This window comes from Babylonia areolata, chromosome 30 (assembly GCF_041734735.1).
Source record: "Babylonia areolata isolate BAREFJ2019XMU chromosome 30, ASM4173473v1, whole genome shotgun sequence".
NCBI lineage: Eukaryota > Metazoa > Mollusca > Gastropoda > Neogastropoda > Buccinidae > Babylonia > Babylonia areolata.
Genome location: NC_134905.1, coordinates 26,000,647 through 26,027,884, shown reverse-complemented (window position 1 = coordinate 26,027,884; position 27,238 = coordinate 26,000,647). Strand labels below are relative to the sequence as shown.

At 42.6% G+C, this 27,238-nt stretch overlaps 1 protein-coding gene and 1 long non-coding RNA gene across 2 annotated transcripts in view; both read left to right on the top strand.

Moving 5' to 3' along the window:
* Positions 1 to 4,467: 4,467 nt before the first annotated feature.
* Positions 4,468 to 8,599, top strand: LOC143275296 (uncharacterized). Its single transcript, XR_013053419.1, has 2 exons — positions 4,468 to 4,578; positions 8,303 to 8,599. It is a non-coding gene; the product is annotated as an uncharacterized LOC143275296 (long non-coding RNA).
* A 7,872-nt stretch (positions 8,600 to 16,471) lies between these two features.
* LOC143275501 (uncharacterized) overlaps positions 16,472 to 27,238 on the top strand; it is a 49,303-nt gene continuing 38,536 nt past the window's right edge. The window contains exons 1-2 of the mRNA XM_076579653.1: positions 16,472 to 16,625; positions 17,978 to 18,149. The gene's annotated coding sequence lies outside the window, so the exon portion shown is untranslated. The remainder of the gene's footprint in view (positions 16,626 to 17,977; positions 18,150 to 27,238) is intronic.

Here is a 27,238-nt window from a genome sequence, read left to right as displayed (position 1 = left end):
TTTCTGCAGAGTTTTGCCAGAGGACAACACTGTCGTTGCCATGGGTTCTTTTCTAGTGCACAAAGTGTGTGCTGCAGCTAACTGACAGCTCATTCATAAGTCTACCGTGCGTTCCGGTCAGCTAGCTGTAGTATGGTGTGATTTCATGCAGTGGTAAGTCTTTTCCGTGTCTAAATCCGGCCGCCGGGGAGTTATTCCCCTTTGCATTGGCACAGGGTTCCTGTTTCCATGACAACGCACAGAGACTGTGACTGAGACTCAGACTGAGGTGATCAGTTTCTTCATTTAACACCATAGCCCCGTGTAAATGAAGGGCCATAACAATAACATAAGCAAATGTCACAGTAACTATCAGTGAGCATTCACTATTTTCACAACTGAGTTCAGTAATTACGATAACACCGTACATAATCTATATTTTGTAAAGGTGGAGGTATGAGCTCATTGGCCTACTTACATATCTGCCATAAGACACAGACAGTCAGGCACACACACACACACACACACACACACACACACACACACACACACACACACACACACATATATATATATATAGAGAGAGAGAGAGAGAGAGATAGATAGATAGATAGATAGATAGATAGATACATATATGTATATGTATTGTATATATATATATATATATATATATATATATATATAGCGAGATATATACAGACAGACAGACAAGAAGAGTGCGACAGACAGACAGACAGACAGAGACAAAGAGATAGATAGAGACAGAGAGAGACAAAGACACAAACAGAGACAGAGAAAGCAGAATGAATCCTTACTTTATACTTAGCAAAATTTGATTTCCTTTCTTTCTTTCTTTTGAACTTCGCTAAGGCTAAGGTCTCTCTCTCTCTCTCTCTCTCTCTCTCTCTCTCTTGAAGAGCAGACAATCCCCCGAGCCTGGATGAAATGGTTATCCCGCTTTCTGGATGGCGCGGCAAACTCCAACAGACAGAGCCATCACCTCCTCTGGCAAATCATTCGGCAGCGTTTCGTCACACGGGACTTCAGGAGAAAAATCTGAGGTCACAAAGAGGTGAAAAACGACGTCACACACACACACACACACAAACCTGACGTCAATTCTGAAAGAAACTTACCTTTGTTCATATATATGTATACATACATACATACATACATATATATATATATATATATATATATATATATATATGTGTGTGTGTGTGTGTGTGTGTGTGTGTGTGTGTGTGTGTAATATATATATATATATGCCAAATTCAGGAACCTATTCTATCCGGCACTTTTTGTTGTGCATGTATGAAACTATATTACCATGAGTAGTATGAAACTAGATTACGTGCACCATGAGTAGTATGGAATATATTACATGCACCATTAGTAGTATGAGTAGTATGGGATATATTACATGCACCGTGAGTAGTATGAGTAGTATGGAATATATTACATGCACCATGAGTAGTATGAGTAGTATGGAATATATTACATGCACCATGAGTAGTATGAGCAGTATGGAATATATTACATGCACCATGAGTAGTATGGAATATATTACATGCACCATGAGCAGTATGAAACTATATTAACATGAGTAGATGTGGCCAAATTTCAATGGATTTATGCTCTAATTTTTACGTTATTTTTCTCAGTTTTGATCCGGACTCTGTCACTGAATTGCCGCCATCTTGCTTTTTCTGTTTTTGTCCCACAAACCATGAAAATGTAACCAGTGGGTGCAATAATTTAGGACGCTAAAATAGGACATTGTATATGTATGTATATATATATATGTGTGTGTGTGTGTGTGTGTGTGTGTGTGTGTGTGTGTGTGTGTGTGTGTGTCTCAAAAACTTTATTGGTAGAACATAACTACACTTTCCTCAGATTTAATTACACACACACACACACACACACACACATCGCGGACTTTTGATTAACGAAGTGATGTCACAAGAAACTTGTCACATCCACAAGTGATGTCACGACTATACGTTTAAATTCTGATACGTTTCGTGTCGCAGCTTACAGCTACTGGACCAACTGTCAGTATGATTTGATTATTTTCCTCAGGTACAAAAATATCCATCGTCTTGTGCACAGAGAACATCACAACGAAAAGCTCTTCAGCTGTGTATCATCGTTGTATTAGAAATCTTTTACTGCTCAGCAGATGTGGTGTAGCATATATGGATTTGCCCGAACGCAGTGACGCCTCCTTGAGTGTCTGAACTGAACTGAACTTACTCCGTAACAAACCGCTGACACAATAGTATCCTGCATTCCGACACAAACAGAAAGAGAGAGATATATACAGACAGACAGGCAGAGACAGACAGACAGAGACAGGCAAAGAGAGAGACAGACAGACAGAGAGAGAGAGAAGAAGAAGAAGAAGAAAACTTGTAGTAAGCATTAAACGCAAGCACGTGTGTGCACGTGGAATATAAAGAACATTCCCATAGATTGCCAGAACAGCAGAACGCCACGTGTTTATGCACTGAATAACACACTGCACTCGTCTAAAAAAACAACAACAAAAAAACACAACAGTGTCCGAACATATTCACTCGTATTTCAAGTGCTCCCACTCCCCCCCCCCCCCCCCCCCCCCCTGCCTCCTGCACCCCCACTGATTCTCATCATAGGCGCTAAACAGCTTATTCCGAGACCGTTCGTTTAATTAGTAAGGCAACATCTTGTGCCTGTAATAATAATATAAAAAAAATTACATATACAATACAGTATGATTTCGTTATGGAAATAACGAAGTTTTGCATGAAATATGATCCTTTTTTATACCAGGATGCAGTGCATACAGATTGTCAGTATATACATATAATAATTCCAATTCGATACCACACACACACACACACAGTGGTTCAAACAAACAATTTTCACAAATTTACCATTCTCAGTCTACTCGAAATTAACTGTCACCATAACTCTCCCCCTTTTCTGAATTGCCTGTGAATGATAATGATAACCATAATCATAACGGTACCCATTTGAAAAGGTAATCTACAAAAAAAAAAAAAAAAAAAAAAAAAAACCAGAAAAGAAAAGAAAAAAACACTGAACAATTTACATAAAACATCACACACACACACACACACACACACACGCACACGCACTCACACACAAAGGGAGAGACAGCATGGGTGTGGTTCAGATGAGATTGTGGTGGGGGTAGAGAGTTGCTGAGAGGGAGAGGAGAGAGAAAGGTGTTTCCACGTGTTCGCGTGTGGCCGCTGTGCAGGTTGAGCAGTGGCCAACTTCAGCCATCACATCAAAGGCTGGTGTTGACTGTTAACCAACCAGCCAGCTCAGCAAACAAGGAAATGAAACTATAAAAAGAGAGCCCCACGCAATGCGTGTACATTGCGCCCGCTGAAGAACTCACGAGAACGATAGTTCTTGGCAAATTGTGCAGAAAATTTGACGTGGGTTCAATTGGCAGCGCTTGTCGTCAGGCTATATTTTTTAGTGAGTCTCTCCTTCAGGATAGAACTGGTACATGTTCTGCAAAGATATCAGTCTCTTTTGGTTTGAACAGGAACAAAGGTTCGCAATGTATAGATAGGATAGTACTCTTTCTGCACCGAAGAAATCTGATGTGATGATCAATGCAGTTCCATTCAATGTGCTGAGATGCCAGATGGCATAATTCAATTCAATACCACTCAATGCACTGTATGATGATCGTGTCCGACTATGATTTGCAGAGCAGGCACCTGCTATCCCAGCTGTCTGAGATAGAATTTGTTCATAGTGATGAGTGTCTTGCCCAAGTTATATCCAAGTTATATGAAGAGAGCTTTAGGACAGTCGGCGTTGTGATGGTTTCCACAGGCCAACTAGCTGCCAAGACTGCAACACTAAGATCCAGTGCAATCTTGCCTCCTAATTGCAGAATTATTGTCCTTTACAAAGAATAAGCAAGCTGTAAATGAATTCCCATTTTAGTGGAGAAGCCATTGGTCAAACAACTCTCATTTTGCTGTTGGCTCATCTGAAAGTTTGTGTGCTTGAGCCGTTTGATGCAATATAAAAATGCAATCTATTGTTCACTCTTTTGATGGCACAGTTAAGTGTTACATAACAGTATACCCAATGAAAGGCAGTGGTCATTGTCGCAACACAACACACTGGAATAAAATCCCAACCAAACTGCAAGCCTAATACAATACAATACAATACAATCAACATAATAATAATAATACCATGCAGGCTTATATAGCGCCGTACCCCCATCTCAAATGGGGCTCACCGCGCTTTACAATAAGATAAACAAATTTAAGACTAAGTGACATAAAAAAAATTGTATAAAAGATAAAAAAGAATAAAAATGAAATAAAATTAAATAGAACAAGATAAATAAATACAACAACACTATACAACACAATACAATACAATACAATACAATCCAGTCCAACACAATGCTGCTCACTGTTTCGTCAACACTGTTGCAGATTAACATTGTCAAGGAGACAGCAGCTCACAGTCCCACAAGCGACATGGACAACATGTCCGAACGCCTGGACATGAAGAAGTGGAAAGAGGTTGATGCCTCACAGAAGGCCGAAGGTGAAGGTCGTTTGTGCGTCATCCCGTTGCAAATACGTCACTGTCGTCGAATGTCACTCTTGGTGAAAATACGTAAAAATGAACAAGTTACATTCGAGAGTTTGCCAATGGAATGTTGTCGGCGTTCCTACTGCTCAGTTGAAAGCTTAGTTTGGTGCGGTTCTGGTGAAGTCCAAAGTTCCGATTTACTTCAGTTAAATTATTGTTTCATTTTCCTCTTCTTTCGTATAATTCCTGTTAAATCATTGTTTCTGGCTGAGACCATAATTTCGTTTTACACTAATCTTCTGTTGTTTTTTCTTACTGGAGCTAAATCATTGCTTCGTTGCGCTTTTGATAAATGATAGCGTTTCTGATAATCCAAGTAATATTTTCATGCCAAACCAGATTTAAATCATCATTGCACAAAACCTGTTGCTGACATTTCCAGGTTTGGTTAATCTGTTCTTGCTACATTCAGTGTGATTCTGGAGACATTCGGTATTTCGTAAAAGAGCACACAGGTATTCGATAAAATGAAGGACAGACTGGGTTGGGGGTGTGGCTACAAAAAACATCTGACTGCTCCCTTGACATTCAGAACTGGCTTACTCAAAATGAGTTACAATTGAACGCGGGCAAAACCGAAACAATTTTATTCGGAACTAAACAAAAACTTTCTTCCATCAAAACTGACACAAATAAACTTGGCAGTACATCCATTCCTCTTTCCAGCTCAGTCAGGAACCTCCGCGTTGTCCTTGACAACACGCTGTCCATGCAAATATTTATCAGTCAGACATATCAATCCTGCTATTGTCAATTGCAGCGCATCGGTTCTATTCGGAAATATCTTTCCACCAACGCAGCATGTAGACTTGTCGTTTCTCTCATTCTCTCTCGCCTTGACTACTGTAACTCTCTATTGTCTGGTTGCCTGCTTCATCCATTCAGTCCCTTCAGCGCATACAAAACTCTGCTGCCCGACTCGTCCTCAGAAAGAAAAGATCTGAGCACATCATTCCTCTTTTGCGACATCTCCACTGTCTCACACAGAATAAAGTACAAGATCAGCACTATGTTACAAATGTATTCACAAATCTGCCCCTCTCTCTGTATATGGCTGCCTTCACCTCTACACCCCGTCTCGCTCTCTATGATCGGCTTCGGATCCACTCTGTTAGCGCATTCCCAGATTCAAACACTCGGCCGCCGTTCTTTCTCTGTCTCAGGACCTTTCATTTGGAATGAACTTCCTCTTTCGCTTTGCCAGGTCTCACTCAGCTTTGAAGTCTGGCCTTAAGACCCACCTCTTCACAAGACATCCTCCCTCCCCTAACTTTTCTTTGTCTTCAGTTTCTCAAGTTTAGAGTTATGTATGTGTGTTAATGACTGGTGTGAAAGCGCTTTAATGTGTCTCTTTACAAGATTCAGCGCTGTGTAAATACTTATAATTATCATTATGAAAATAAAAACAACAAAAACAAACCCAGATAGTTGGCGTGACTGTAATGTTCTTCCTTTATTTAAAAAGGGCGAAGTCAATCAGGTAATCAATCATAGAGGAATACACTGTGTGACATGAGCAGTAAAATATGTAATACAATTATCAACAACAGGCTTCAAGAGTGGGTAAAAGAAATTAATGACAGGTGAGCACCACGCAGGGTTTAAAAAGGGTTGTTCTGCTGTTCTTCAAATGTTTACGCTGTTAGCACTGATAAAGAAACAGTTCTGTCTGAATCGTAAATGTTATGTTGCATTCATCGATTTCGGAAAGGCTTTCGATTCTGAAGACACAAAATTACTATGGCGTATACTCTAGAAGAATGGAGTCAAAAGTAAGCTTTATAGATGTATTCACAGCATGTATGTCAGTGTCAAAGCCAGAGTTAAATGTGGTGCTAAACTAACAGATTTCCAATACACTAACTCATGTGTGAACCCCCCTCACCCCCCACCCCCTCGCCACAGCAACACCTGAACTTCACAAGCATACGTGTGAATGGGAGCAGACATTATGAGTGCATGTGGGACTGAGTGGGTGAGCACGGTCAAGTGTTTCTCTGTGTGTGATCGGAAGTGATTTTTTTTTAAACTTGGATTTCATGTATCTTAATGTTAATGTACTGATTTTATTGGCGTGACATATGTTATGTGCGTGCATACGTGCCTACATCCATGTGTATGTGTGTGTGTGAGGTGTGTGTGTGTGTGTGTGTGTGTGTGTGTGTGTGTGTGTGTGTGTGTGTGTGTGTGTGTGTGTGTGTGTGTGTGCATTTTACTTATATATACGATTTATTCCCTGGATGTTTTTATAAATGTATTGTTGTACAATACATTATGGTCTTAACGTGTGCGTGTGTGTGTGTGTGTGCGTGTGTGTGTGTGTGTTTGTGTGTGTGCGTGCGTGCATGTCATTTTAGTAATATATACCTTTTATTTGTTGGATGTTTTCATTTGTAAATACTGTTGTGCAATATCCTGTTCCTGTTGTCTTAACATGAGTGTGTGTGTGGGGGGGGGGGGGGGGCGGGTTAGTCTATCGTCAGCATGTGGTGACAAAGCCATTACAGCCAAAAACACCTTGTGTACTCTACAGACAATATACAAGTTGAAAAAAATCCCTGAATGCTTGTTATTTGATTCACAAGTTCAACCCATGTTACAATATGGCACTGGGATTTGGGGCTTAGATAATGCAGCATTTCATTTTGAAAAGGGCATTTGTTTGCGCTCGAGAGACTTTTAGGAGTAGAAATACGAACACCAAACGATTTTGTATATGGAGAAACAAACAGGTACCCTATTTGTATGAATCCATGTATAAGATGTATTAGTTATTGGCTAAAGTTAACGAGAATGCATGAGTCTAGATTACCACACAAATCATATCGAACTTTGCTCGATCTGGATGCACTTGACAAAAGAAACTGGATTTCAAACATCTGCTATAAATTGTATATGTTTGGATTTGCTTACGTTTGGTTAAACCAAGGCGAAGAGAGTATTGATGAATTTCTCAGAGTGTTTAAATAAACAGTAGTTGCACACATATGGCAGGAATGGGATTTTCATGTTAGTATTAGCGAGATATCTGATGTTTACAGAACATTCTGCACTGTACCGGATGTCAAAACGCATTTACTTTTAAACATTGATCGACACTAGGCATTATATTTCTGATATTGCAGTACACTATTGCCGATACATAACATACAACGCAACTGATCTGATGTGCAAACTTTGCAACAAGGAGGAAGAAAATTAAGTACATTTCGTCCTAACTTGTCCTGTCTTGCATGACTCAAGAATAAGGTACATATCATCCAATTTCTATAAATTTCCGTCAGATTAGCGTTACTCATGGCTTCTAGCCGTGGCAGTTTGTCAATCTGTTTAAAGCATTCAGACTGCGATCGACTATGATGTCTTAGAATTCTGAAGTTTGTTCTTGATGATATGACCGTGTATTTCTTTTGGTTTTGTTGTATGATCATGTGTATGTACCCTTTCATGAGGGGCAATTGCCTATACTTGAATAAATTATCCGTATCAGTATCTCTCTCTCTCTCGCTCTCTCTCTCTCAAATATATATATATATATATATATATATGTGTGTGTGTGTGTGTGTGTGTGTGTGTGTGTCTGTGTGTGTGTGTGCGTGCATGTGTGTGTGTGTGTGTGTGTGTGTGTGTGTGTGTGTGTGGGTCTCTCTCTCTCTCTGTGCTCTCCTTACCACAGGTTACAAAGAGTACGTGGTCTCCCCAAATCGCCTTCCGATCAGCTTCAACTCCTACAGGTACCATATCACGCCATTTCCAGAAAAAGATCCAATGACTGTCATCATAGAGTTCACAGCCAAGAACCAGGACCCTCTGAAGAACATCGGCACAGCATGGCTCCTGCTGAAGGACCATAAGATCACCGGCATTCACGTTCATGCTGAATGTTACCAACTGCAGTAGGTTCTGATTGGTTGACAGGAATTTACGAACTGCGATAATTAAATTGGTGGATAGCCTTGCCTGTGACCTATCACCTGATGTGTCGTTGTTCCTGATTGGATGCTGGCTTGTACATTCATAATTTGAGTGGTTGCAGGGTTTTGTTTTTGTTTTGTTGTTGGTTTTGTTGTTGTTGTTGCTGTTTCAGCCATGTTACATTATGCACTTTCAGATATGTTTACTGTATCTGTGAATGGAACTCAGTAAAAGAAACCACATTAAAATTAGCAAAACAAAAACACACACAAAAAAACTTAATGAATAAAGAAAGAAAACAAACAATACAAAGATCAGGACAGCTACATAAGATCTGACACCCACAAATACCTGCAGATACACATGAAACAGTCACAAAAGTGAACAAAATAAAGATTATGCAGAATTCTGTTTTAATCAAGAAAGGATTTGAAGGAAGTCAAGGGTTTGGAAAATCAGAGTGCTATCAAGATTTTTTGTGGCTTTGTTTAAAATCATTTCCCCAATGACAAATCTGTCTCACTGCAACATTTTGAAGTCGACATATGATAAAAACATTTATTTCTATAGCTGTTTTGCGTGTTGACAGTAAAATATCTGCGTTCACTATCGTTTGTTTCTGTTTGTAGCGGACTGTGTTAGCCGGAAAAATACTTGTTTGCAATCATCACTCATTGTGCCTTATATTATTCGTATTATTGCTGATGGCAGATATATAGAAAGTTGTCAGCATAGCATGTGCCTCCTGTTTTTGGTCGCCGCAAACAGTCTACATAATTTGGCTGAAATTATATATATATAAGGAATTGAAACGAATTTGACGTGGTTTAGGAAATAGACATATCAAGCATCGTATTCCGTGTGTTTTCGAAACCACCTAACTTCAGGCAAATTTAAGCAAACACAAAAAGTGATAGATCTCATCAGTTGAAAAGGATTGTGCACATGAAGAAGTTCACAGAGAGAGGTTTCTTCCTTAACTTTGAATGCAATGGAGAGCTGTTTTTTGGACTGTATAGACTACGTTCTTTGGATGGAACCAGGGGAAGTTGGCTGAGATCAGGTCTGATGTTTTCAGAAGCGAACCTCGACTCAGCATTTCGCTCTTCCTGGAGACTTTAGTATGAGACAGAGGGTGTTCCACGGTAAAGAAGACCTTTTAGAATGACACAGAGGGCGTTCAACGGTAAAGAAGACCTTTTAGTATGAGACAGAGGGCGTTCAACGGTAAAATAGACCTTTTAGTATTATACAGAGGGCGTTCAACGGTAAAGAAGACCTTTTAGTATGACACATAGGGTGTTCAACGGTAAAGAAGACCTTTTAGTATGAGACAGAGGGTGTTCCACGGTAAAGAAGACCTTTTAGAATGACACAGAGGGCGTTCAACGGTAAAGAAGACCTTTTAGTATGAGACAGAGAGTGTTCAACGGTAAAGAAGACCTTTTAGTATGAGACAGAGAGTGTTCAACGGTAAAGAAGACCTTTTAGTATAGGACAGAGGGTGTTCAACGGTAAACAAAACCTTTTAGCATGACACAGAGGGTGTTCAACGGTAAACAAGACCTTTTAGAAAAGGACAGAGGGTGTTCAACGGTAAACAAGACCTTTTAGAAAAGGACAGAGGGTGTTCAACGGTAAAGAAGACCTTTTAGTATGAGACAGAGAGTGTTCAACGGTAAAGAAGACCTTTTAGTATGAGACAGAGAGTGTTCAACGGTAAAGAAGACCTTTTGGTTTGACACAGATGATTTTCGCCAAGAAAGAAGACATCATAATTTGGGACAGAGGATGTTCATTTACTACAAGCTGTTTAATCACTCGATCTTGTTTGTGTGTGTGTATTATTATAGTGTGATGTATACATTTTCCTGCCTTGATTTTTTGTTTTTGCTGGAATCAGTTTTTTGGGGTGCAATAATAAAGGCTGAGAATCATAGCAAGCATTCAGTCTTGGTGTGATTGTGTTGCGTGGCAGAATAATGTTTAACAATCATCGTGCTAACATCTGCTGCTAAAGGTAATGTTGAGACAGTGTCAACAACAACAACAACAACAACAATAATAATAATAATGATAAAATGCAGGCTTATATAGCACAGTACTCCCATCACAGATGGGGCTCACCGCACTTTACAATAAAAAAAAAAATAATAAAAAAATTTAAGACTAAGTGTAAAATATGTACAAAATCAACACAGTTGCACATGATGTTAGCTAAAATATACATAAATTATGCAAGACTAAGTGACATAAGAATATGAAAATCGACACAGGCGCCATCAGTCTCAAATCACACAGGTGCAAATCACAGCAAAACAAAGCACATCACATTTACCATTGTCGAAAATAAACACCAGGGAACCAGGTATCACGAAAAACACGCCAAAATCATCACAGATACATACAGATCAACACAAAGAGCACATTCAGCATTTACTGATTTGAATGGCTGGAAATAAATGAATTTTCAAAGAGGTTTTGAAAGAAGGGCAAGAAACAGCAGGACGGACAGGAAACGGGAGTGAGTTCCATGCGGAAGCAGCCTGGAAAGAGAAAGTACGATTTCCATATGATCTGGTTCTGCAGGAGGGAATTTTTCAGAGACAGTCATCACCTCCTGATGACCGGAGCTGGCGAGATGGAGAGTTGTAATGCAGAAGCTCAGAAAAGTAAGGAGACATGCCAATCATAAATTTGTAGCACAGAAGAGAGAGTTTGTATTTTATTCTTTTCTCAATAGGAAGCCAGTGGAGGGAGTAAAGGAGAGGAGTGATATGAGCAGATTTGGGAGAGCGGAAGAAGATAAGCCCTGCAGCATGGTTTTGGACTCTCTGAAGTCTGGATAACAAGTAGTTGGGGCATCCAACAAGCAAAGACAAGACAAGACAAGACAAATTCTTTATTTCGAGGATAATAGATAAGCACTGGTGTGCTTTTTTACATCCAGTCCCCGCCCTGAATAGGGTCTACACTACACAATATTTAATAAAATGAAAGTATGGTGTGAGTAGAGATACACAACAGAGGAAAAAATATGCATAAATCAAAACAAAACAACACACACACACACACACACACACACACACACACACACACACACACACACACACACACACACACACATGGCATACAGGCACTAGCATGGTGTTAATAAAATGCACAGGAAAAAAATGAACAAAATCAAAGAAACAAACACACACAACACACACCGCATTACACATCAGAATGGGTGATAGAGGGTGAGGAAGGTTCTGTCAACCATACACATTTGACAAACAGTATCAATAAAATGAACGATATACATTACACATTATGGCATAAGGTGGGAAAGGCAATGTTTTTTTTAAGGTGGTTGGGCAATGGTGTTGTTTAATTGCTTCTGGGAGTGAGTTCCATAGGGTGGCGCCTGAGTAAACCAGACTGGATTTGAACAAGTCAATTCTTGGAATTGTGATATGGACTTTGGGGGGATTCCTTGATGAATTTACAAAGAATTACAGTCGTCAAGCCTAGATAGGACCAAGGAACAGAAAAGGGTTTTTGTTGCATCCTGAGACAGAAAGTGCCGAATAGAGACAGAAAGTGTCGAATAGAGCCTATTCTTCGTAACTCAAGGTAACATATCTGACAGATCGAAGAAATCTGCCGTTCAAAAGATAGAGTCTGGTCTAAGTAAACACCAAGGTTGCGAACTATTTTTGAAGTTAAGAAAGAAACGTCTCTCAAATTTGGTTTGGCATAAAAAAATCATTTACCTGGAATATCAGAAACGCTATCATTTGTCAAGAACAATACGAAGCAAGGAGAAAGCTCCAGTATGTAAAAGAGAGAGATTTATTTAGAGGAAATTATGGTCTGAACCAGAAACAATAGTTTAACAGGAATTATACGAGAGAAAAGGAACGTGAAACAATGAACAAACTGAAGTAAACTAATGAATAAAATGAAGTAAACTAATGAATAAACTGAAGTAAACTAATGAATAAACTGAAGTAAACTAATGAATAAACTGAAGTAAATCGGAACTAATGAATAAACTGAGGTAAACTAATGAATAAACTGAAGTAAATCAGAACTAATGAATAAACTGAAGTAAATCGGAACTAATGAATAAACTGAAGTAAATCGGAACTAATGAATAAAATGAAGTAAACTAATGAATAAACTGAAGTAAATCAGGACTAATGAATAAACTGAAGTAAATCGGAACTAATGAATAAACTGAAGTAAACTAATGAATAAACTGAAATAACTCAGAACTAATGACTAAACTGAAGTAAATCAGAACTAATGAATAAACTGAAGTAAATTGGAACTAATGAATAAACTGAAGTAAATCAGAACTAATGAATAAACTGAAGTAACTCTGAACTAATGAATAAACTGAAGTAAACTAATGAATAAACTGAAGTAAATCAGAACTAATGAATAAACTGAAGTAAACTAATGAATAAACTGAAGTAAATCGGAACTAATGATTAAACTGAAGTAAACTAATGAATAAACTGAAGTAAATCAGAACTAATGAATAAACTGAAGTCAACTAATGATTAAACTGAAGTAAATCAGAACTAATGAATAAACTGAAGTAAACTAATGAATAAACTGAAGTAAATCGGAACTAATGAATAAACTGAAGTAAACTAATGAATAAACTGAAGTAAATCGGAACTAATGAATAAACTGAAGTAAATCAGAACTAATGAATAAACTGAAGTAAACTAATGAATAAACTGAAGTAAATCAGAACTAATGAATAAACTGAAGTAAATCAGAACTTGGACTTCACTAGAACCGCACCAAACTAAGCTTTCTTCTTCTTTCGAATCTGCCTGCTTTCATCAAGTTGAAGATTCTGGCATTTAACTGAGCAGTAGAAACGCTGACAACATTTCATTAGCAAATCCTCGAATGTAAATTGTTGTTCATCATTTTTACGTTTTTCACCGAGAGTGACATTCGACGAATGTGACGTATTTGCAACGGGATGACGCACAAACGACCTTCACCTTCGGCCTTCTGTGAGGCATCAACCTCCTTCCACTTCGTCATGTTCAGATTTTCCTTAAGGTCAGTGAATGTGTCCAAACTGCAAGCTGTTGTCTTCTTGACAATGGTAATCTGCAACAGAGTTGACGAAACAGTGAGCAGCATTGTGTTGTGGTTTTTATTGTATTGTATTGTGTTGGATTGTGCTGTATTTTTGTACACTATTGTATTGTATTACATTGTATTGTATCATATTGTATTGTGTTGCGTTGTGTTGTGTTGTATCATATTGTATTGTGTTGTATTGCACTGTATTGTACTGTATTGTATTGTATTGTGTTGGGTTGATTAGGTTTGGTTTGGACTGAATTCCACTCAGCTGTGTTGCGACTATGACCACTGCCCTTTCATCGGCTGTACTGTTATGTAACACTTAACTGTGCCATCAAAAGAGTAAACAATTATAGATTGGATTTCTATATTGCATTTTACGGCTTACATCAGAGACTGAATGAATTAAACTTACAGTTGGGCCAACAGCAAAGCGAGAGCTGTATGACGGATGGTGTCTCCGCTACAATGGGAATTCATTTACAGCTTGCTCAGTCTTTTGTGGAGGACTATGACTCTCAAGCTAGGAGATAAAATATCATTGGCTCTTAGTGCTGCAGACTTGGAGGGATGGGGGTGGGGGAGGGCTCGTTGGTCTTTGGGAACCACACCAACGCTGACTGTCCTAAAACCCTTTTGGCCCAAGAGAGCGTGGATGTAACTTGGGCAAGACACTCATCACTGTGTTCAGATTCAAGCCCAGACAGCTTGGATGGCAGATGCCTGTTCTGCTAGTCATAGTCCGACAAAATCATCATACATTACATTGCATGGTATTGAGTTGTATCATGCTGTCTGGCATCTTAGCACAGTGCACATTAATTGCAATGTTTTTAAAAGCGAATATGTGAAATGCTTTTATTTGAGAACATATGTTTATTACTCTTGTTTAATCAAGTAATCCGCGTGTGTGGGGTGGGTGTGGGGTGGGTGGGTGCGGATGTGTGCTGATTATCTGGTTGCGGTTTTCCGCAATTTACCTTTATTCTTATCTGTCTATTATAATCAATTCGCAGTATAGTAGGCTATGTTTATAATTATATTCAAATAATGTTTCTTAATTCTTTCTGTTTTTACATTAAGAATACTAGTTATTACCTGCAGTGTGTGGATGTATGTATGAAACGGTGTATGTGATATTTTTTTACATTTGTATCTTCGTAATATTCGTAAAAGTTGTTGTTGACTTTTACAGTTATGGTCCCCATGTTGTTTACTTGTCTATGTTGTGATAATGCACCTGACCAAATTTCTCCAGTTGGTGATAATAAAGTTATTCTTATCTTATCTTATTGTATGGAATTTGTACTGTACTGTACTGTACTGTGCTGTACTGACACTGTGCTGTACTGTATTCCACTATACTGTACCGTGCTGCATTGATCATTACATCAGATTTTTCGGTGCAGAAAGAGTACTATCCTATCTATACATTGCAAAACTGTGTTATTTTTCAAACCACAAGAGATATCTTTGCAGGACATGTACCAGTTCTATCCTGAAGGAGAGACTCACTATGTATATAGCCTGGCGACAAGTGCTGCCAATTGAACCCACGTCAAATTTTCTGCACACTTTGCCAAGAAGAACTATCGTTCTCATGAGTTCTTCAGCGGGCGCAATGTACACGCATTGCGCGGGGCTCTCTTTTTATAGTTTCATTTCCTTGTTTGCTGAGCTGGCTGGTTGGTTAACAGTCAACGCCGGCCTTTGATGTGATGGCTGAAGTTGGCCACTGCTCAACCTGAAAAGCGGCCACACGCGAACACGTGGAAACACCTTTCTCTCCTCTCTCCCTCTCAGCAACTCTCTACCCCCACCACAATCTCATCTAAACCACACCCATGCTATCTCTCCCTTTGTGTGTGTGTGTGTGTGTGTGTGTGTGTGTGTGTGTGTGTGTGTGTGTGTGTGTGTTCTGTATATTCCACGCGCACACACGTGCTTGCATTTAATCTTTGCTACAAGTTTTCTTCTTCTTCTTCTTCTTCTCTCTCTCTCTCTCTCTCTCTCTCTCTCTCACACACACACACACACACACACACACACACACACACACACACACACACACACGCAACAATAGCAGCAGCAATAATGACAGCTGTAGCAACAACAATAATAACAATATAACAGGAGCTATAGCAACAACAACAACAATAGCAGCAGCAATAATGACAGCAGTAGCAACAACCATAGCCAGGACACGCGGGAATATATAATATAAAAAGAAGAAAACAAACAGACAATAGCAGCAGCAGCAACAACAACAATTGCAGCAACAATAATGACAACAGTCGCAACAAGAACATAACCGGAGCAACAGCAGCAGCCACAACAGTGGCCAGAACATGCATATATATATATATATAAAGAAGGAAACAAATAAACAATAGCTGCAGCAGCAACAACAGCACTAGCAGCAACAATGATGACAGCAGTAGCAACAACAATAGTAACAGGAGCAACAGCAGCAGCAACAACTGTAGCCAGGACGTGAAGGAATATAAAAAAGCAAAACACAATAGCAGCAGCAGCATCAACAACAATGACAATAGCCATGACATGCCAGGCCAGCCAGCAGGACAATACAATGACGCACAGCACAGCACAGCACAGCACAGCACAGCACAGCACAGCTCCCGTCCAGCGACAAGCGACGTACGTCAAGGTGTTTACAGCAACCATCGTCCCCTCTACCACCACGGCACGGCACGGCACGGCACGGCACGGCACGGCATACCACAGCAGCAATAGCGGCGACAAGGCAGTCACAGTCTGACATCGGCGATACCAGTGTTAGAGGGAGAGAGGGAGGGAGGGAGGGAAAGAGAAAGAGAGAGACAGAAAGAGAAGGACAATCACAATCACAGTTTCACGCAGCGTTGAGGACCAAGAACTGGACGCGAAGCTGACCACAAGGTGGTGGAATTTGTGTGGTGGTTGGTGCTGTAGTGCTGGTGGTGTGGTGGCGGCGGTTGGAGGTAGGAAAAAGAGGTAGACGACGACAGAGCAGTGTGGGGTGTGTGTGTGTGTGTGTGTGTGTCTGTGTGTGTGTGTGTGTGATTGACTTGATCAAATATTGGCATAACGACGACCCGAGTCGGAATTGATCCTCGCTATCAGTAGTGTTCGGCAATGTAAAACCTTCTGGTGTTCTCAGAGCTGATTCAGTTCCGTTGGATGTTGCCTTCTTACACACACACACACACACACACACACACACACACAGAGAGAGAGATTTAAAGATTTTCAGATGAAAGCCAAAGCCCCTTACTGAATGGGGTAACATTAAAAAGAATGATAGATAAACTTGATGTGACACGCGATGAATCTGCAACACAAACCAACCAAGTTCAACAACACTCACGACGTAACATTTCGCAATCTGTTCGATGCCAGAGAGAGACGTTGAAAGAGAGAGAGAGAGAGACCTGTGTCGGAATGCAGGATACTATTGCGTCAGCAGTTTGTTACGAAGTAAGTTCAGTTCAGTTCAGACACTCAAGGAGGCGTCACTGCGTTCGGGCAAATCCATATGCGCTACACCACATCTGCTGAGCAGTAAAAGATTTCTAACACAACGACGATACACAGCTGAAGAGCTTTTCGCTGTGATGTTCTCTGTGCACAAGACGATGGATATTTTTGTACCTGAGGAAAATAATCAAATCATACTGACAGTTGGTCCAGTAGCTGTAAGCTGCGACACGAATCGTATCAGAATTTAAACACATAGTCGTGACATCACTTGTGGATGTGACAAGTTTATTGTGACATCACTTCGTTAATCAAAAGTCCGCGATTTGTGTATGTGTGTGTGTGTGTGTGTGTGTGTGTGTAATCAAATCTCAGGAAAGTGTGGCTATGTTCTACTAATAATCTTTCTTGACATATATATATATATATATATATATATATATATATATATCCTGTTTTAGCGTCCTAAATTATTGCACCCACTGGTTACATTTTCATGGTTTGTGGGAGAAAAACAGAAAAAGCAAGATGGCGGCAGTTCAGTGACTGAATCCGGATCAAAATTGAGAAAAATAAGTACAAAATTAGAGCATAAATCCATTGAAATTGGGCCACAACATCTACTCATGGTAATATAGTTTCATACTACTCATGGTACTATAGTTTCATACATGCACAACAAAAATTGCCGGATTGAATTGGTTCCTGAATTTAGGAGAGAGAGAGAGAGAGAGAGAGAGATCACATCCTCTTTTTTTTTCTTGTCTTTTTCCAAGGTCAGTTTCTCTCAGAACTGACGTCAGGTTTGTGTGTGTGTGTGTGTGTGACGTCGTTTTTCACCTCTTTGTGACCTCAGATTTTTCTCCTGAAGTCCCTTGTGACGAAACGCTGCCGAATGATTTGCCAGAGGAGGTGATGGCTCTGTCTGTTGGAGTTTGCCGCGCCATCCAGAAAGCGGGATAACCATTTCATCCAGGCTCGGGGGATTGTCTGCTCTTCAAAATTTACAGAAGATCTGAACCATACTGGTAGGTTCCTCTGTGTGTGTGTGTGTGTGTGTGTGTGTGTGTGTTTGTTTATATGTCTGTTTTGTCTTTCTGTGTGTGTGTGCGTGTGTTATTATGCCTTTAAGTATAATTTCATGTCATTTGATGTGTGTGTGTGTGTGAGAGAGAGAGAGAGAGAGAGAGAGAGAGAGAGAAACCCTTAGCCTGTCGTTAAAAAGAAAGAAAGAAAGAAAATCAAATTTGATTAGTATAAAGTAGGGATTCACACTGCTCTCTCTCTCTCTCTCTCTCTCTCTCTCTCTCTCTCTCTCTCTCTCTCTCTCGAATCGTTCTGTTTAAAACTAGTCTGGCATACTCAGGGGGGGACACTTTGGAACTCCTTTCCAGAATATGCTAAAAATAAAAGCAGTATCAGCTCATTTAAATCAGCACACAAATTTTCCTTTTTAAGAACCTAAATTCACAAGTAACACATCACAATAACTGATTTATTCTCTTCAAGTCAATAACTGTGTATTTTTGGGGTTTTTTCTGATGATGTTTGGTTGTCTCACTGTCCCAGTTTGTCTCTGTGTGAGTAGTATATGATGCCTGACGTTTATGGGGTTTTTTGTTGTTGTTGTTGTTTTTGTTTGGGTTGTTGTTTTTTTATCTCCCTTTGTAACATTTTTTCCCGAGTGGGCGAGTGTGTATGTAATTTTGTTTAGGGTCTATGGATTATTTCTTCCCACCCCCCCACCCTTCTCAATCTAGTACTTAAATTTTTTTTTTTTTATGCTTGATATAATTATTTGCGTCTTAGTGCGTGTTTTTTTTATGTCCAGGGCTGGGTGGAAGAAAGCTGTGTACTTGCTTATCTCATTACCCTGGTAACATTTCCTTTCGTTTCGTTCCTCTGCCTCTCTCTTTCTCTCTCTCTCTTTCTCTCGCACTCTGATTGTCTGTCTGTCTGTCTGTCTGTCTCTCTCTCTCAGTTTCTCCACTGCCCCATGCTGTCTCATACATGTCAAAACAAATTTCGCTCAGTCAGCGACACCGCAGAGCGTTGTCATGGAAACAGGAACCCAGTGCCAATGCAAAGGGGAATAACTCCCCGGCGGCCGGATTTAGACACGGAAAAGACTTACCACTGCATGAAATCACACCATACTACAGCTAGCTGACCGGAACGCACGGTAGACTTATGAATGAGCTGTCAGTTAGCTGCAGCACACACTTTGTGCACTAGAAAAGAACCCATGGCAACGACAGTGTTGTTCTGTGGCAAAACTGCAGAAAAAATCCCCTCTGACAGGTTCACAAAATATATAAACATGCACTCAAAGCCTGACTTACCGCGTTGGGTTATGCTGCTGGTCAGACATCTGTCTTGCAGATGTGGTGTGGCGTATATGGATTTGTCCGAACGCAGTGACGCCTCCTTGAGAAACTGAAAGTGAAACTGTCGGCTAGCTGGCATGATATACACAACACTTGCAGGGTGAAAAAAGATAGAGATGTAGAGAGATAGAGATATATGCATACAGGTAGCATGTATGACTGGCATTGTACAATGGTATAGCGCTTATCCCTGGGGAGAGCAGCCCGAATTCCACACAGAGAGATCTATTGTGACAATAAATTATGTATGGCAGTCAGCCGTGTCCGACCATGACCATGAGAACAGCAGAGCAGGCAACAACTGCTGGCCCGATTATCTGGGCTGGAATTGGATTATAATGGGGAGTGTCTTGCCAAAGTTGCATTCCCACTCTCTCGGCCAAGAGGGTCGACGGACCTTTTGGAGGGGGAAAAAACACAAAAAAGATGTACATTGCACTGAATTAAAAGTTCTAAGTTTGTGTCGGTGTGTGGGAGGGAGGTGCGTGGTTGGGGTGTGCAACGGAATTTTACGTGAATTCGTGGGCCTGTGCTGTTTTCACCTGGCACCACACTTGAACCATAAAGTACAACACCAACGCGAATTTTTTTTTTTTTTTTTTTTTTTTTAAAGAACGAAAACTCCCATTTTCTTATATTTTTTAAATTGGCTGTTTACAATTAATAATATTAATAAATATATCATCAAAGTAAAGATTCTAAAAAAAATAAATGTTCGTTAGTTTCTGAACTCACTCAAAATATACAAAAGAAACTTCACACACTACGACAACGTCTGCCCACATTTTAGGTGACGACACACCACGGACGGACACCATGGTACACAGGGCACCACACTGATGGACACCATGGTACACAGGGCACCACACCGATGGACACCATGGTACACAGGGCACCACACTGATGGACACCATGGTACACAGGGCACCACACTGATGGACACCATGGTACACAGGGCACCACACTGATGGACACCATGGTACACAGAGCACCACACTGATGGACACCATGGTACACAGGGCACCACACCGATGGACACCATGGTACACAGGGCACCACACTGATGGACACCATGGTACACAGGGCACCACACTGACGGACACCATGGTACACAGGGCACCACACTGACGGACACCATGGTACACAGGGCACCACACTGATGGACACCATGGTACACAGGGCACCACACTGACGGACACCATGGTACACAGGGCACCACACTGATGGACACCATGGTACACAGGGCACCACACTGATGGACACCATGGTACACAGGGCACCACACCGATGGACACCATGGTACACAGGGCACCACACCGATGGACACCATGGTACACAGGGCACCACACTGATGGACACCATGGTACACAGGGCACCACACTGATGGACACCATGGTACACAGGGCACCACACCGATGGACACCATGGTACACAGGGCACCACACCGATGGACACCATGGTACACAGGGCACCACACCGATGGACACCATGGTACACAGGGCACCACACTGATGGACACCATGGTACACAGGGCACCACACTGATGGACACCATGGTACACAGGGCACCACACCGATGGACACCATGGTACACAGGGCACCACACTGATGGACACCATGGTACACAGGGCACCACACTGATGGGTGGTCCGCCCTTCCAGGTGGTCTTTGGCATGGCCGTTCTCCCTCAGCTGGTAGTCTCTCCCCAGGGACAACAGTGGACCAGCGTCTCCCTTATCTCAGTCTGCCACAATCAGACGATGCTGTTCCCAACGGGAATGTTTCTGGCCCAGCGAGTCAAACAGCAATGACGGGTTGAACTGGTGCAAACCAGGACTATCGGTTTGGTCTGTTGGCCAGATTTCACGGCTAACGAGGTACTAAGACACCACTGTTGTCTCCTCAACCAGTGCAATTTCTTACCTTAAGCGCTGAGAAGGTGTTCACTGTAATGTGTCAACACGTTGAGAGTGTACCCATTTCTCTGTTGGTACAATAATCCAGTTCGCACTCCCAACTTCACCAAAGGCAAGCCAGTTAGCATTCCCAATTTCACCAAAGGCAAGCCAGTTAGCATTCCCGAATTCACCAAAGGCAAGCCAGTTAGCACTCCCGAATTCACCAAAGGCAAGCCAGTTAGCATTCCCGAATTCACCAAAGGCAAGCCGGCTGTTCAGTCATTCGAGACAGCCCCAAAACGAGCGTGACGTAGTTCATGGATGACGTCAAATTCATGTTTCACAATATATCACACTACAAAACATCGGCTGGGAGCCTTTTGTTCCTGCGTGAAAATCGTTCGTATTTTCCAATAGACAACACCAAAATTAACTTGCACAAGAAGATACCATATTAAAAATTGTCACTGACAACACACGTCCAAAGCGATTTCTTGAAGGGTGGTGGAAAGGGAGGTGGGAGGGAATGGCAATATCCTGGGTATTGAACCTGCTTCTTTGCTGACTATTGATTCTCATCTGTCCCCCCTCGCTCTGTCTCTCAATCCCCAAATTTCTATCCCTTTCCCTCTCTCTCTCTCTCTCTCTCTCTCTCTCTCCTCACACACACACCACCTCCCCTCTCTACCCACCTTCCCCAACACCCCTCTGTCCATCTACCCCCGCCCCCCCCCCTCTCTCTCTCTCTCTCTTCACACACACACCACCTCCCCTCTCTACCCACCTTCCCCAACACCCCTCTGTCCATCTACCCCCGCCCCCCCCCCTCTCTCTCTCTCTCTCCATTACCTCTCTTTCTCTCACTCTCACATTACCCTCCTTCCTTTCTTCCTTTCATCACCCACACACCACCCTTCACCCACACACACACCACCCTCCTTCCTTCCTTCCTTCCTTCCTTTCATCACCCACACACCACCCTTCACCCACACACACACACACACACACACCACCCTCCTTCCTTTCCTCACCCCCACACACACCACCCCACCCTCCCCCAAAACCTCCTACTTCTCCTCCTTGCTCGCAGTCTGCCCAGGAGTCCATCCAGGTGGATGTGTGGGCAGTGTGCTCTTTCAGCAGACAGCAGCAGCAGCAGCAGGCAGAGAAAGCGGCAGCAGGGACAGTCGCGCTGTTTTATTTTGGGACATACGGTATCGATCCTCTTCCTCTGCTCTGCTGCACCATTGTCATTAGCTGGCACGAACGAACGGACGGACGGACGGACGGACCCTCCGTTTTTGTTTGTGTGTGTGTGTGTGTGTGTGTGTGTGTGTGTGTTTCTGTATGTATGTATGTATGGAGAGTGTGTGTGTGTGTGTGTGTGTGCGTGCGTGATATGTGTGTGTGGGGGTGTGCGTGCGTGCGCGCGCGCGTGTTTGTGTGTGTGTGTGTGCACTCAGAAAATGGGAAAAAGCTATGATGCTGGGGGAGGATGGTTTACAATCAGTTAGATACATGTGAGATTTTTGTTTTTTAAGTGACAGTGACAGGGAGACAGAGAGAAAGAGAGAGAGAGAGAGGGGGGGGGTAAGAAAAAAACAACAAGGATTCTTTATTATATAAACCTCCAGTGTTCTCCACGTGGAAAGTGACGCCGGCTTGACGACAGATAAACTGAGGAAACTGATTGCAGTCTGATAACAACTGTCTGTTTACCAACAGGATAGTTTCTCTCTCGCTTGATTTTAGCTTAACCAGATTGTCCTATAGAAATAAAGATATAAAAAGAACTTCTGATCGCAGTCTGTTGGCTACTCCCTGTTACCCCCAATGAATCTTTCCCCTGGTTTAAGTATAGACTAGCCAGATTGCCCCGAAAGAAAGAAAGAAAGAAAACGTTCTGTTGCAGTCTGATGACGACTGTTTGTTATCTGTTTGATTCATTTTTGGTTTTTTGTTTGTTAGTTGTTTTTATGTTGTCGTTGTTGTTATCGTTTTGTTGTTGTTGTTTTGTTGTTGTTTTGTTGTCTTTCATCTCAGTTGTCTGAGGATGTGAAGATGCCGGAGAAAAACGTTGAGAGTGGAGGGAGGGAGGGAGGGAGGGAGGGAGGGAGGAAGGGAGAGAGGGAGGGAGAGAGGGAGGAAGGGAGGGAGGGAGGGAGGAAGGGAGGGAGGAAGGGAGAGAGGGAGGGAGAGAGGGAGGAAGGGAGAGAGGGAGGGAGAGAGGGAGGAAGGGAGAGAGAGAGGGAGGAAGGGAGAGAGGGAGGGAGAGAGAGAGGGAGGGAGAGAGGGAGGGAGAGAGGGAGGGAGAGAGGAAGGGAGGGAGAGAGGGAGGGAGAGAGGGAGGGAGGGAGAGAGGGAGAGATATTCGGGGCACCGGGGCCCATTTTTACCATCTCCACCCAAACAATGGGAACGGGTATGGAAGGGGGGGGGGGGGTTGGGGGCGGGGGATGGGGTGTGTGTGGGGGGGGGGGGGGGTACCTCTGAGACCTACACGGCGATATCATTATTGAGCCAACTTCGGTTGTTGTTTTTTCTTTTCTTTTTAATGGCTATTTTTCCTCTCTCTCTCTCTCTCTCTCTCTCTCTCTCTCTCTCTCTCTCTCTCTCTCACTCTGTCTGTCCATCTATTATTTATACATCTATCTTTGTCTGTCTGTCTGTCTCTCTCTCTCTCTCTCCCTCCCTCCCCTCTCTGTCTCTTTGTCTGTCTGTCTGTCTCTCTCTCTCTGTCTCTCTCTCTCTCAATAAGAGGAGTCGATCATCACTCTGTCTCTCTCTCTGTCTGTGTACGTCTGTCATCTTAAGCAGGGAACACATGAACAGTGTTTCAAATTATGGGTCATCACCGAGAGAAGATGCGTTCTGTGGCCAGGGGACTGAATTCTCCAACGTTAAGCTGAAAGTGATGGAGTGGGCTGCATCGATCGCCAGCATTGAAAAGCCGCTCTCTCTTCCTCTCTTCTGATTTTTTCTTTCTTTTTTGACTCGTTCTCTGTGTGTGTGTGGGTGGGTGGGTGGGTGGATGTGTATGTGTGTGTGTGTGTTTGTGTGTGTGTGTTGGAGGCCTACGTAGGGGGTAAGGGGTGGGGAGTGTGTGTGTGTGTGTGTGTGTGTGTGTGTGTGTGTGTGTTCGTTCGTTCGCTCTTTAGTTTAGCGTCTTTTCACTATCAGTGATATTACACGAATAAAAAAAAAAGGATATAAAAAAGAGGGGGGGGGGAGAGCGGGGAGGTGTGGGGGGGGGAGGAAAACAGAAAAAGTAGAAAACTACCAAAAAATGCATAACTAACATACAATTACACTTAACAGTAACAATTCAATAATAATAATAATAATAATAATAATAATCAGAAACCATTAACACAATTCTGAAGTACACTAAAGGAATGTAGAAATAGGGCTATGAACTAATGCCTGTCAAAGTTCGACCATAAGAACCTCGTCAGAAATACCTTGCAAAAATCATCTGCGGAATAGTTATTCTCTTTGAAATACTTGGGCAAGAAGGTACGTAACTGCTGCCCTCAGATGGATGCCCAGCGACAATAGACGGCCGACAACAATAGATGCCCGACCACTGTAGATACCTGGTGGAGTGGGCGGGAGGTAGGAAACAGTACAGGAGGGTATGGGGGGGGGGAGAATATGGAGAGGGTGGGGAAACGTTGACCAGGAGGTGGTGGATGAAGGTGGAGAGGGAGGGGGGGGAGGGTGGAGGTTGGGAAACAGTGGAGGAGGGGATATATGACTACGATCGGCTTCGGATCCACTCTGTTTACGCATACCCAGATTCAAACACTCGACTGTTGGCCGCCGTTCTTTCTCTGTTTCTGGACCTTGCGAATGGAATGAACTTCCTCTTTCGCTTCGTCAAGTCTCCACACTCAGCTCTTTCAAGTCTGGCCTTAAAACCCACCTCTTCCCAAAATAGCCTCCCTTGCCTGCCCTTCCTTGTCTTCAGTTTCTCCAGTTTTAGAGTTATGCATGCGTGTGAATGACTGGTGCGAAAGCGCTTTGATTTGTCTCTGCACAAGATCCAGCGCTATATAAATACCATTATTATTATTATTATTATAGGGGGGTTGTGTGGGTGGAGAGGGGGTGGGGTAGGGAGAGGGGGGGACGGTACGGGGAAACAGTAAGAGGTTTGGATAAGGGGTGGGGTGGGGAGGGGGGGACGGTACGGGGAAACAGTAAGAGGTTTGGATAAGGGGTGGGGTGGGGAGGGGGGTAATGGAGAGGGTGGAGGGTGGGAAACAGTAGCAGGAGGAGATGGGGGTGGGGGACAGGTGGGGGTGGCATGCTATGTCGAGTGCCTGTGAGTCCACTGTTGCTGTTAATGGCTGCGTTCGCTGCGCCATCAGTGTGAAATCTTCCCACACTCTCCAGTGATATTAGATTGGGGGGGGGGGGGGGAGTGGAGGGGAGAGGTTTGGGAAGTCGGGGTTGGGGATGGGGGAGGGGGGGGGGTTAGGGGGCGGAGCAAGAGAAAGGGAGGAGGGGGTTTGACTCTGTGTGAGTGTGTGTGTGTGTGTCTGTGTGTGCGTGTGTGTGTCTGTGTCTGTCTGTGTGTGCGTGCGTGCGTGTGTGTGTGTGTGTGTGCGTGTGTGTAGGTATGTGTGTGCGTGCGTTTGTGCTTGTGTGTGTGGTGTATGCGTGTGTTGGCGCGTGTCTGTTTCGGTGTTGTGCCCACAGAGTATAGCGGCAGTAAACATTGTTTAGGCAACGAAGGTCTGTGTTGCTTCTGTTGCTGCTGCTGTTTCTGGTCTGATGCTGCTCGTGCTGTATTGATCTGGCTTTCGGGGGAGGGGGAGGGGAGAGAGGTTTGTGTTAGTGTGTATAGGGGGTAGGGGTGGGGGGTGTATATGTGTGTGTTTGTGTCTGTGTCTGTCTTACATCTGTGTCTCTGTGAGTCTGTGTGGCTGTGTGGACGTGTATCAGTGTGTATGTCTGTCTGTCCGTCCAATTTCAGAGGGGGCTGGGGGGGGGGGTTGGGGGTGGGGTGTGGGGGTTTACAAAAGAAGAGGAAGACCAAAGGGAAGAGGAAAAGCAGGGAGGGTGGGGTAGGGCGGTGGGGGGGGGGGGGTTGGGTGCAGGTTGATCAATATTTGAATTACTTAACCAGCTGTTTCCGTCAACCCTCCTCCTCTTCTCCCCCCCCTCTCTCCCACCCCCTCTCCATTTTCTTTCTGTGTGTGTGTGTGTGTGTGTGTGTGTGTGTGTCTCCCAATAGCAAAAATGGAAGGAAAGAAAAAAACGGGAAAAAAACCAAAACAAAACAAAAGCGGTTAGGTGAAGCAGCATTCCAGATTTATAAAACCTTTCGCAGTATTTCCAGTTTCAACTTTTTCTTTTTTTCTTTTTTTGTTTCTGCTCAATCAAGAGCACCGTTTCAGCAGAATGACTCCCACGCAGATTAAAATATTTGAAGTTCCACAAACAGCCATACTATGTAGCCTCGTAATTCACAACTGATGCTGAATATAGCTCGACAATTGGAAAGTGTCACACACACACACACACACACACACACACACACACACACACACACACACACACACACACATACACACAAGTTCGATTCCGAGCAGAAATAATCAGCAGATATGATGGAACCTTTCACCGTTCCATGAAGGTATAGACAACGCTTCAATGAGACATAACAACAATCTTTACTTTGATTAATCCAGTAGTACAGTTTGTTCTGTTTGCTGTTCAAGGTTTGAAAATAAGTAGTTTGCTTGACATATTAATTAATGTTAAAATAGTGTGTTTTTAGAACATGGCAAGTTCATCTTAAGTTCATATCTCTGTCTGTCTGTCT